The 12,268-nt window shown below is 39.6% G+C and overlaps 1 protein-coding gene across 2 annotated transcripts in view; it reads right to left on the reverse strand.

Moving 5' to 3' along the window:
* The window catches only part of LOC109907417 (death-associated protein kinase 3), a 43,563-nt gene extending 31,643 nt beyond the window's left edge, over positions 1 to 11,920 (reverse strand). Inside the window, exon 1 of one of the 2 annotated variants that reach the window (XM_031793522.1) lies at positions 11,621 to 11,920. The gene's annotated coding sequence lies outside the window, so the exon portion shown is untranslated. Of the gene's footprint in view, positions 1 to 11,397 lie in introns of both variants that reach the window. The other variant, XM_020505367.2, reaches the window with a different exon arrangement.
* Positions 11,921 to 12,268: the final 348 nt, after the last annotated feature.

The following is a 12,268-nucleotide window of genomic DNA, read 5'->3' on the forward strand; positions in this document are numbered from 1 at the left end:
ACATGGTACAGGTGTCTTTTTTTAAGCCCATAACCATGTGCGAGGTGTATACTTTTGTTTCAAAGTAGATTTGTTAAAGGCTACCTATAATTCCACTGTGTGACCCTGATCTAGCCCACTGCAGTAAAAGGTTAACTTCTTGTTTAAAGTTATTCTTGAAAAGGGAGAAGCTAACAAATTAGCAACAACATCCTCTTCGATAACACCTGCTGCAGCTGCTGCAAACTAGTTTACAACAAAAGATAGCTAGCTAGACTGTGGGAAAACTACAGCTTGCTATTGCGAAATGACCTGTTTTAAAAAGAGAAAGAGTTTGGTAAAAATGGTCCCACCCATTACAAGTCAAAATGTGATTGGTTGATTCCACTGTCACTCCAAAATGCTGCCCTAATACAGTGGAATGGCAGATTCCTTCTTCCTAGCTTCTAGAAAAACCCTGATTGGATATTTTTTTATATTCAGTGTTAACCCTTTCCTTTCCAACAAAAACTGAAGAGATTAAATCAGAACATAATTGAAAATAACAATATAATTATAATTAATATTGTTGATTATTATTATTTTATAAATCTTTAGCCCTTCTCTGAAGACGTAGAAGGCCCTCATTGTTCTCCACTGTGTTTGGGTTAGTAATAATTTGTAGAGTGGCTCTATTTGTCCTCAGCATGCATTTTATTCACCATTCTGAATGTCAGATAAATCCATATGTTTATCTGAAATATGAACACAGAAATACTGGACATTTTGAACTTTTGTTATGGTGGCAATTTGACAAAATCAGAATTATGTTTTTTCTGGTCTCAGTCTTGACTCGGTCTCAGACCCCTTGTTCCCCGTCTGGTCTCGGTCTTGCCCCCCCCTCCAGTCTTGGTCTTGACTCGGACTCGACTTGCTCCGGTCTTGGTCTTGAATTGGTCTCACTTTAGGTGGTTTCGAACACAACACTGCAATGTAGGCAAGTCTACCCTAGCTGCAAAACAGTGTTTTTCCTCATTAAAGTGGCTGAATCACTTTGGTTCTTTTCATGGTTATAAATAGATTTCACTCAAAAACTACCCTGGCTTACCATATGAGACAAGTCACAACAAACTTGTCAAAACACTGTTATGTTAGTTGTCTGTTCACTTTCATGTCAGCTGACATCATGGTATTTCATATACAGTGCCTTGTGAAAGTATTCGGCCCCCTTGAACTTTGCGACCTTTTGCCACATTTCAGGCTTCAAACATAAAGATATAAAACTGTATTTTTTTGTGAAGAATCAACAAGTGGGACACAATCATGAAGTGGAACGACATTTATTGGATATTTCAAACTTTTTTAACAAATCAAAAACTGAAAAATTGGGCGTGCAAAAGTATTCAGCCCCTTTACTTTCAGTGCAGCAAACTCTCTCCAGAAGTTCAGTGAGGATCTCTGAATGATCCAATGTTGACCTAAATGACTAATGATGATAAATACAACCCACCTGTGTGTAATCAAGTCTCCGTATAAATGCACCTGCACTGTGATAGTCTCAGAGGTCCGTTAAAAGCGCAGAGAGCATCATGAAGAACAAGGAACACACCAGGCAGGTCCGAGATACTGTTGTGAAGAAGTTTAAAGCCGGATTTGGATACAAAAAGATTTCCCAAGCTTTAAACATCCAAGGGGGGCAGTGCGCGCGATAATATTGAAATGGAAGGAGTATCAGACCACTGCAAATCTACCAAGACCTGGCCGTCCCTCTAAACTTTCAGCTCATACAAGGAGAAGACTGATCAGAGATGCAGCCAAGAGGCCCATGATCACTCTGGATGAACTGCAGAGATCTACAGCTGAGGTGGGAGACTCTGTCCATAGGACAACAATCAGTCGTATATTGCACAAATCTGGCCTTTATGGAAGAGTGGCAAGAAGAAAGCCATTTCTTAAAGATATCCATAAAATGTGTCGTTTAAAGTTTGCCACAAGCCACCTGGGAGACACACCAAACATGTGGAAGAAGGTGCTCTGGTCAGATGAAACCAAAATTGAACTTTTTGGCAACAATGCAAAACATTATGTTTGGCGTAAAAGCAACACAGCTCATCACCCTGAACACACTATCCCCACTGTCAAACATGGTGGTGGCAGCATCATGGTTTGGGCCTGCTTTTCTTCAGCAGGGACAGGGAAGATGGTTAAAATTGATGGGAAGATGGATGGAGCCAAATACAGGACCATTCTGGAAGAAAACCTGATGGAGTCTGCAAAAGACCTGAGACTGGGACGGAGATTTGTCTTCCAACAAGACAATGATCCAAAACATAAAGCAAAATCTATAATGGAATGGTTCAAAAATAAACATATCCAGGTGTTAGAATGGCCAAGTCAAAGTCCAGACCTGAATCCAATCGAGAATCTGTGGAAAGAACTGAAAACTGCTGTTCACAAATGCTCTCCATCCAACCTCACTGAGCTCGAGCTGTTTTGCAAGGAGCATCTCTCGATGTGCAAAACTGATAGAGACATACCAGGCGACTTACAGCTGTAATCGCAGCAAAAGGTGGCCCTACAAAGTATTAACTTAATTAGCCCGATTTTTCAGTTTTTGATTTGTTAAAAAAGTTTGAAATATCCAATAAATGTCGTTCCACTTCATGATTGTGTCCCACTTGTTGTTGATTCTTCACAAAAAAATACAGTTTTATATCTTTATGTTTGAGCCTGAAATGTGGCAAAAGGTCGCAAAATTCAAGGGGGCCGAATACTTTCGCAAGGCACTGTATAATGCCAATTATAGCAGGTCCCACAAAGTGACACAGGAGGTACAGTGGGGCAAAAAAGTATTTAGTCAGCCACCAATTGTGCAAGTTCTCCCACTTAAAAAGATGAGAGAGACCTGTAATTTTCATCATAGGTACACTTCAACTATGACAGACAAAATTTGAAAAAAATTCCTGAAAATCACATTGTAGGATTTTTAATGAATTTATTTGCAAATTATGGTGGAAAATAAGTATTTGGTCACCTACAAACAAGCAAGATTTCTGGCTCTCACAGTCCTGTAACTTCTTCTTTAAGAGGCTCCTCTGTTCTCCACTCGTTACCTATATTAATGGCACCTGTTTGAACTTGTTATCAGTATAAAAGACACCTGTCCACAACCTCAAACAGTCACACTCCAAACTCCACTATGGCCAAGACCAAAGATCTGTCAAAGGACACCAGAAACAAAATTGTAGACCTGCACCAGGCTGGGGAAACTGAATCTGCAATAGGTAAGCAGCTTGGTTTGAAGAAATCAACTGTGGGAGCAATTATTAGGAAATGGAAGACGTACAAGACCACTGATAATCTCCCTCGATCTGGGGCTCCACGCAGGATCTCACCCCGTGGGGTCAAAATGATTACAAGATCGGTGAGCAAAAATCCCAGAACCACACGGGGGGACCTAGTGAATGACCTGCAGAGAGCTGGGACCAAAGTAACAAAGCCTACCATCAGTAACACACTACGTCGCCAGGGACTCAAATCCTGCAGTGCCAGACGTGTCCCCCTGCTTAAGCCAGTACATGTCCAGGCCCGTCTGAAGTTTGCTAGAGAGCATTTGGATGATCCAGAAGAAGATTGGGAGAATGTCATATGGTCAGATGAAACCAAAATATAACTTTTTGGTAAAACTCAACTCGTCGTGTTTGGAGGACAAAGAATGCTGAGTTGCATCCAAGGAACACCATACCTACTGTGAAGCATGGGGGTGGAAACATCATGCTTTGGGGCTGTTTTTCTGCAAAGGGACCAGGACGACTGATCTGTGTAAAGGAAAGAATGAATGGGGCCATGTATCGTGAGATTTTGAGTGAAAACCTCCTTCCATCAGCAAGGGCATTGAAGATGAAACGTGGCTGGGTCTTTCAGCATGACAATGATCCCAAACACACCGCCCTGGCAACGAAGGAGTGGCTTCGTAAGGAGCATTTCAAGGTCCTGGAGTGGCCTAGCCAGTCTCCAGATCTCAAATCTTTGGAGGGAGTTGAAAGTCCGTGTTGCCCAGCAACAGCCCCAAAACATCACTGCTCTAGAGGAGATCTGCATGGAGGAATGGGCAAAAATACCAGCAACAGTGTGGGAAAACCTTGTGAAGACTTACAGAAAACGTTTGACCTCTGTCATTGCCAACAAAGGGTATATAACAAAGTATTGAGATAAACTTTTGTTATGACCAAATACTAATTTTCCACCATATTTAGCAAATTATTTCATAAAAAATCGTAAAAGGTGATTTTCTGGATTTTTTTTCTCTAATTTTGTCTGTCATAGTTGAAGTGTACCTATGATGAAAATTACAGGCCTCTCTCATCTTTTAAGTGTGAGAACTTGCACAATTGGTGGCTGACTAAATACTTTTTTGCCCCACTGTATATCATTTTGGAAATGTCAGGTGTGTTTGCACATGATGTTATCTTTAGATGCACTCACACCAGCAAAGTACACAGATCATTACATAATCAACATTTGTGAGCTTTAAGTCAAAACTATTCATAAATCATCATCATGTTCAGCATTGTGCTTGTCTGACAAGGCTAGAATGAAGTACCCATACTGCCATACACAAAGTCAGACCTGGTTTCAAGTAGAATTTAATATCTTTCAAATGTTTGAGCCTTCTTGGAGTGCCAGATGGGCGGGGTTTGCATTTTTGTGACTATTCTATTGGTCCCAATGTGCCAAGCAAGCTCAACAATTTCTCAACAAAAGCTCAACAATTTCTCCTTGGGTTGCAGAGCATTTCCAGACCACTAAGGATTACATAGTACACTGATTACAGGAACTACTGAGACAATGATATACATGGTGAGATCATATCCTTGGCCATGTCGTAAACTTTACAATCTTCTTATAGAGTAAAGACATCTTTCCATAACGTTTGTGGTTGGAGTTTAGGCCTGTGATCAGTTTTTTCTATTGCATTGGTGAAAATATGGATAACTAATTTAGCAATATCAACATCGACAATCATTATCTATGAACATCACAGGCCAGGGGACTATTTGGTGTTGTTCACTAAGATGACCTAGCAGACAGTTTAACACCACAGTAGTATCTAATTGGGTTGGCAAGTACAGTATCAGTCAAAAGTTTGGACACACCTACTCATTCTTGGGTTTTTCTTTATTTTTACTATTTTCTACATTGTAGAATAATAGTGAAGAATCACACCTCCTCCTCCATGCTTCATGGTGAGAACCACACATGCGGAGGTCATCCGTTCACCTACTCTGCATCTCACAAAGACACGGCAGTTGGAACCAAAAATATCAAATTTGGACTCATCCGACCAAAGGACAGATTTCCACCCATCTAATATCCATTGCTTGTGCTTCTTGGACCAAGCAAGTATCTTCTTCTCATTGGTGTCCTTTAGTAGTGGTTTCTTTGTAGCAATTCAACCATGAAGGCCTGATTCACACAGTCTCCTTTGAACAGGTGATGTTGAGATGTGTTGTTACTTGAACTCTGTGAAGCATTTATTTGGGCTGCAATCTGAGGTGCAGTTAACTCTAATGAATTTATCCTCTGCAGCAGAGGTAACTCTGAGTCTTTCCTGTTGCAGTCCTCATGAGAGACAGTTTCATCATAGCGCTTGATGGTGTTTGCGACTGCACTTGAAGAAACGTTCAAGGTTCTTGACATTTTCTGAATTGACTGACCTTCATGTCTTAAAGTAATGATGGACTATCGTTTTGTGGAGTGGCAGATGGCTTAAGTGACTACCCATCCCGCATGCGGGAGCGTAATCATCGCCTGACACTAATTAGCATAACGCAACGGACATAAATATTCCTAGAAAATATTCCTATTCATGAAAATCACAAATGAAATATGTTGAGACACAGCTTAGCCTTTTGTTAATCACCCTGTCATCTTAGATTTTCTAAATATGCTTTACAGCCAAAGCTAGACAAGCATTTGTGTAAGTTTATCGATAGCCTAGCATAGCATTTTGTCCAGCTAGCAGCAGGTAACTTGGTCACGGAATTCAGAAAAGCAATCAAATTAAATTGTTTACCTTTGATGAGCTTCGGATGTTTTCACTCACAAGACTCCCAGTTAGATAGCAAATGTTCCTTTTTTTCCAAAAATATTATTTTTGTAGGCGAAATAGCTCCGTTTGTTCTTCACGTTTAGCTGAGAAATCGCCCGGAAATTGCAGTCACGAAAACTCAGAAAAATATTCCAAATTAGCTCCATAATAATCGACAGAAACATGGCAAACGTTGTTTATAATCAATCCTCAAGGTGTTTTTCAAATATCTATTCGATAATATATCCGTCGGGACAATTAGTTTTTCAGTAGGACCGATTGGAATAATGGCTACCTCTGTATTTTACGCGAGAGTCACTATGGGAGCCATCAGGTGACCACTTGCGCAATGTCGCCGCTTACGGGTATTCTTCAACATAAATGCGTAAAACTACGTCACAATGCTGTACACACCTTCGGGAATACGGAGAAAGAGTAATCTGGTTGATAGCCCATTCACTGCTCAATAGGGACGCATTGGAACGCAGCGCTTTCAAAACACGAGGCACTTCCGGATTGGATTTTTCTCAGGCTTTCGCCTGCAACATCAGTTCTGTTATACTCACAGACAATATTTTTACAGTTTTGGAAACTTTAGAGTGTTTTCTATCCTAAGCTGTCAATTATATGCATATTCTAGCATCTTGTCCTGACAAAATATCCCGTTTACTACGGGAACGTTATTTTTCCAAAAATGAAAATACTGCCCCCTAGTCACAAAAGGTTTAATGGTTAGAGCGTTGGGCCAGTAACCGAAAGGTTGCTAGATCGAATCCCTGAGCTGACAAGATAAAAATCTGTCATTCTGCCCCTGAACAAGGCAGCTAACCCACCATTGGAAATAATAATTTGTTCTTAAATTACTTGCCTAGTTAAATACAATTGTTTTAATCTTTGCTTATTTGTACTGTTCTTGCCATAATATGGACTTGGTCTTTTACCAAAAAGGCTTATCTTCTGTATACCACCCCTACCTTGTCACCACACAACTGATTGGCTCAAACGCATTAAGGAGGAAAGAAATTCCACAAATTAACAAGGCACACCTGTTCATTTAAATGGTTTCCAGGTGACTATCTCATGAAGCTGGTTGAGAGAATGCCAAGAGTGTGCAAAGCTGTCATCAAGGCAAAGGTTGGCTACTTTGAAGAATCTCAAATATAAAATATATTCGGATTTGTTTAACACTTTTTTTGGTTACTACATGATTCCATATGTGTTATTACATAGTTTGATGTCTTCACTATTATTCTACAATGCAGAAAATAGTAATAAAAAAAAGAAAAAGAAAAACCCTTGAATGAGTAGGTGTTTCCAAACTTTTGACATACTGTATGAGGTGATGACTAATTGAGCCCAGCTGTCAGCTATGCCTCAACTTCACTACATTGGTGTCAGAAGTGGGATCTGTTATGATATGAGACATTATATATGACAATAAAAAAGTTAATCCCGTTACTTTCAAACCTTACATTTTTGATAATCAAACATAATTGAATCTGTGAAGATTAAAGGGGTCATCTGTAAGTAATCAACCCGCCACTGTTTATTAAACAGTTAAGGGTTGGGGTTGGAGAAATGTTACCACTCTCAAATTCATAGACAGAGTTATGACTATAAGGTCTGACCATCTATGACATCAACTTTGAATTTCTGGCTCTCATGAGGTATTTATAAGTTATATTCTTCAATAATCAATGGGTATAGGTCTATATAAATAATTTTAAAGTAAAACAAGAAATGGATGTAACAATCGCAGATTTCCCCTTTAATTTAGCCATACCCCAGTAGCCTACAGTACTGTATATCCATATTTCAATGTAGATAAAGGTTACAACTGAGCCATAGTCAGAGCCACTACACAGTGCATTGGTCAGTGTGATGTCATGTGAGTCAAGCCCCCTGGGAGCAGTGCAGAGAACTGTATGTTCAAATCAACAGCCTGGTCTCATAGACTAGACATAACATAATACATGTAAATCCGGGACAATCAAATTAGTGTGATTTGTAATGTTTGGTATGGTTACATAAGGCAAAAGGTTAGTTAAGGCAAAAACAAAAGGTATAACATGAACATCTAGCAACCCAAAGGTTGCGTGTTCGAATCTCATCATGGACAACTTTAGCTAATTAGCAACTTTTCAACTACTTACTACTTTTTTGCTACTATGCAACTACTTATTAAGTTAGCTAACCCTAACCCTTTTAGCTAACCACTCCCATTCCCATAACCCTAACCTTACCCCTTTAACCTGTTGAGTGTAGGGGGCAGTATTTTGATGTTTGGATGAAAAACGTAGCCAAATGAAACTACCTATTTCTCAGGCCCAGAATCTAGAATATGCATATCAGATTAGGATAGAAAATACTCTAAAGTTTCCAAAACTGTCAAAATATTGTCTGATATTGCAGGCGAAAACCTGAGGTAAATCCAACCCGGAAGTGCTGTTTTTCCTGAAAGCTCTCTGTTCCATTGCCTGCCTTCGCTCCATTTAAAAGGATATCAACCAGATTCCTTTCCCTATGGCTTCCCCATGGTGTGAACAGTCTTTAGACATTGTTTCAGGCTTTTATTTTGAGCGAGAAAGATTACATCGCATCATTGTATGGCTGGGTGCCAGCAGCGTTTTGCATGCGCAACAGCTTGGATCAGACATTTTCTCCCTCTCTCCTATTGAAGAAGCTACAGTCTCGGTTGAAATATTATGAATTATACGGTGGGGCAAAAAAGTATTTAGTCAGCCACCAATTGTGCAAGTTCTCCCACTTAAAAAGATGAGAGAGACCTGTAATTTTCATCATAGGTACACTTTTTTTTTTTTTTTTTTTTAAATTTTTTTTAACCTTTATTTAACCAGGCAAGTCAGTTAAGAACACACTTCAACTATGACAGACAAAATGAGAGAAAAAAATCCAGAAAATCTCATTGTAGGATTTTTTATGTATTTATTTTCAAATTATGGTGGAAAATAAGTATTTGGTCACCTACAAACAAGCAAGATTTCTGGCTCTCACAGTCCTGTAACTTCTTCTTTAAGAGGCTCCTCTGTCCTCCACTCGTTACCTGTATTAATGGCACCTGTTTGAACTTGTTATCAGTATAAAAGAGACCTGTCCACAACCTCAAACAGTCACACTCCAAACTCCTCTATGGCCAAGACCAAAGATCTGTCAAAGGACATCAGAAACAAAATTGTAGACCTGCACCAGGCTGGGAAGACTGAATCTGCAATAGGTAAGCAGCTTGGTTTAAAGAAATCAACTGTGGGAGCAATTATTAGGAAATGGAAGACATACAAGACCACTGATAATCTCCCTCGATCTGGGGCTCCACGCAAGATCTCACCCCGTGAGGTCAAAATGATCACAAGAACGGTGAGCAAAAATCCCAGAACCACACGGGGGGACGTAGTGAATGGCCTGCAGAGAACTGGGACCAAAGTAACAAAGCCTACCATCAGTAACACACTACGCCGCCAGGGACTCAAATCCTGCAGTGCCAGACATGTCCCCCTGCTTAAGCCAGTACATGTCCAGGCCCGTCTGAAGTTTGCCAGAGAGCATTTGGATGATCCAGAAGAAGATTGGGAGAATGTCATATGGTCAGATGAAACCAAAATATAATTTTTAGGTTAAAACTCAACTCGTCGTGTTTGGAGGACAAAGAATGCTGAGTTGCATCCAAAGAACACCATACCTACTGTGAAGCATGGGGGTGGAAACATCATGCTTTGGGGCTGTTTTTCTGCAAAGGGACCAGGACGACTGATCCGTGTAAAGGAAAGAATGAATGGGGGCCATATATTGTGAGATTTTGAGTGAAAATCTTTGGAGGGAGTTGAAAGTCCGTGTTGCCCAGCAACAGCCCCAAAACATCACTGCTCTAGAGGAGATATGCATGGAGGAATGGGCCAAAATACCAGCAACAGTGTGTGGAAACCTTGTGAAGACTTACGGAAAACATTTGACCTCTGTCATTGCCAACAAAGGGTATATAACAAAGTATTGAGATAAACTTTTGTTATTGACCAAATACTTATTTTCCACCATAATTTGCAAATAAATTAATAAAAAATCCTACAATGTGATTTTCTGGTTTTGTTTTCCTCATTTTGTCAGTCATAGTTGAAGTGTACCTATGATGAAAATTACAGGCCTCTCTAGTCTTTTTAAGTGGGAGAACTTGCACAATTGGTGGCTGACTAAATACTTTTTTGCCCCACTGTATATTGTAAAAACAAACTGAGGATTGATTAGTAAAAACGTTTGACATGTTTCTACGAACTTTACGGATACTATTTGGAATTTTTGTCTGCCTGGTCGTGACCGCTCGAGCCTGTGGATTTCTGAACATAACGTGCCAATCACATGGAGGTATTTTGGATATAAAAATAATATTTATGGAACAAAAGGAACATTTATTGTGTAACTGGGAGTCTCGTGAGTGCAAACATCCAAAGATCATCAAAGGTAAGCGATTCATTTTATTGCTTTTCTGACTTTCGTGACCAATCTACTTGGCTGCTAGCTGTTTGTAACATTTTGTCTACTGAGAGAGATGTCCTTACATAAACGCTTGGTATGCTTTCGTCGAAAAAGCTTTTTTGAAATCTGACATGCCAGGTGGATTAACAACAAGCTAAGCTGTGTTTTGCAATATTGCACTTGTGATTTCATGAAAATTTAATATTTGTAGTAATTTAATTTGAATTTGGCGCTCTGCAATTCAGCGGATGTTGACAAAAATGATCCCGCTAACGGGATGGGTGCATCAAGAAGTTAGCCAAAACAAATAATAATTTGTTACATAGCATATGTTTTGCGAATTCGTAACATATTGTATGTTTTGCAAATTCATATCATAAGAATTATAATTTGTAACATATATCAAATTCGTAACACATCATACGAAATGGATGATGGACATCCACAAATTAATACATACCATAAGAAACATAATACACCACACTAAATGGAGTATCACGGATTAATATACAGAATAACATGAAATGTTCTGAGACCAGGTTGCAATCAGAGCTCACGATGCTCTTTGCTCCAGTGCACACATGCACCCAATTTCCATTACTTCGAATTAGTACCACTACACACAACACAACCAGATTTTCATTAGGGTATCACATAAAAATAACTAGGATAGAGCATTTGATTATACAGTAGCCTATACATTATGAATATAAAAGCCCTCCCGCTCTCTCTCACTCACTCACTCACACACACACACACACATTGCAGGGAGAGAATAGCATGTCATACAAAACACGACCACCGGTATTTACAACTGTGTGAATTTAATTCTACAATAAACCCACCTGGATAAAAATAAATACCTGCAAAATATTGGTATCCTTTTCTCGGAATGTAGCCTATTATAAGCGTTCAGGCAACGCTGTTTCGTTTGATAGCATTCAGGCAGCGTTGTTTCGTTTGAGTTGCGACATACCACAGCAATGCAACATTGTCTGATACCCCCGCTATCGTTCTGCTTTTCTGTATGAGTAAATAACTATACCGTCGTTTTACGCACCAAAGGCGGCTATGGAAAGAGCTCACCTGTTTTCGAAACTGTCCGCGTGGCTGCGCACGAAGACGTCACGAATCGTGCCAGTCCAACAGAGGTCCGAAATAGAGGCACGAAACGGCTGTCTCAAACAAGACAATCGTTGAAAAAGTGTGAGGTTTGTATATATTATATTGAGTTGTACAGGCAAGCTATGCCATTCGAAAAAACGAACCCGACAACCACACTTCCTAGATATGAAGCAACTTGTCAAGTCGCCATATGGTCCATTATATTTCAATGACCCTATGCTGTAACACACAACGATGGTGAGATATTGTCAGCCTGTGTGTGTGTGGTGGCACCCTATGGTATGGCTATATACACACTAATTCATTGAAATGAGATCAACGACATTCATGGATTGATGAAGATGATAATTGATCATGACGATGATGATATGCAATTGGCCTTTGATCGTTTGTTACAAGATGTCATGTTTTTATTGTGGCACGTGTGCTGTATCATCCCCAAAACATTATTTTAGGTTGTGTTTGGTTCTTGCGCCGCTCTGTGGAATTAAAATTGAACTGTTATTTATAAGTAGCCAAATCCTACTGTAGTTCTGCCCTAAATCCTTTCTCTTTACCTTTCACATTGGAATAACCACAAGTCTATGGCCTAATACTCCGATAAATACA

This window comes from Oncorhynchus kisutch, linkage group LG17 (genome assembly GCF_002021735.2).
Source record: "Oncorhynchus kisutch isolate 150728-3 linkage group LG17, Okis_V2, whole genome shotgun sequence".
NCBI lineage: Eukaryota > Metazoa > Chordata > Actinopteri > Salmoniformes > Salmonidae > Oncorhynchus > Oncorhynchus kisutch.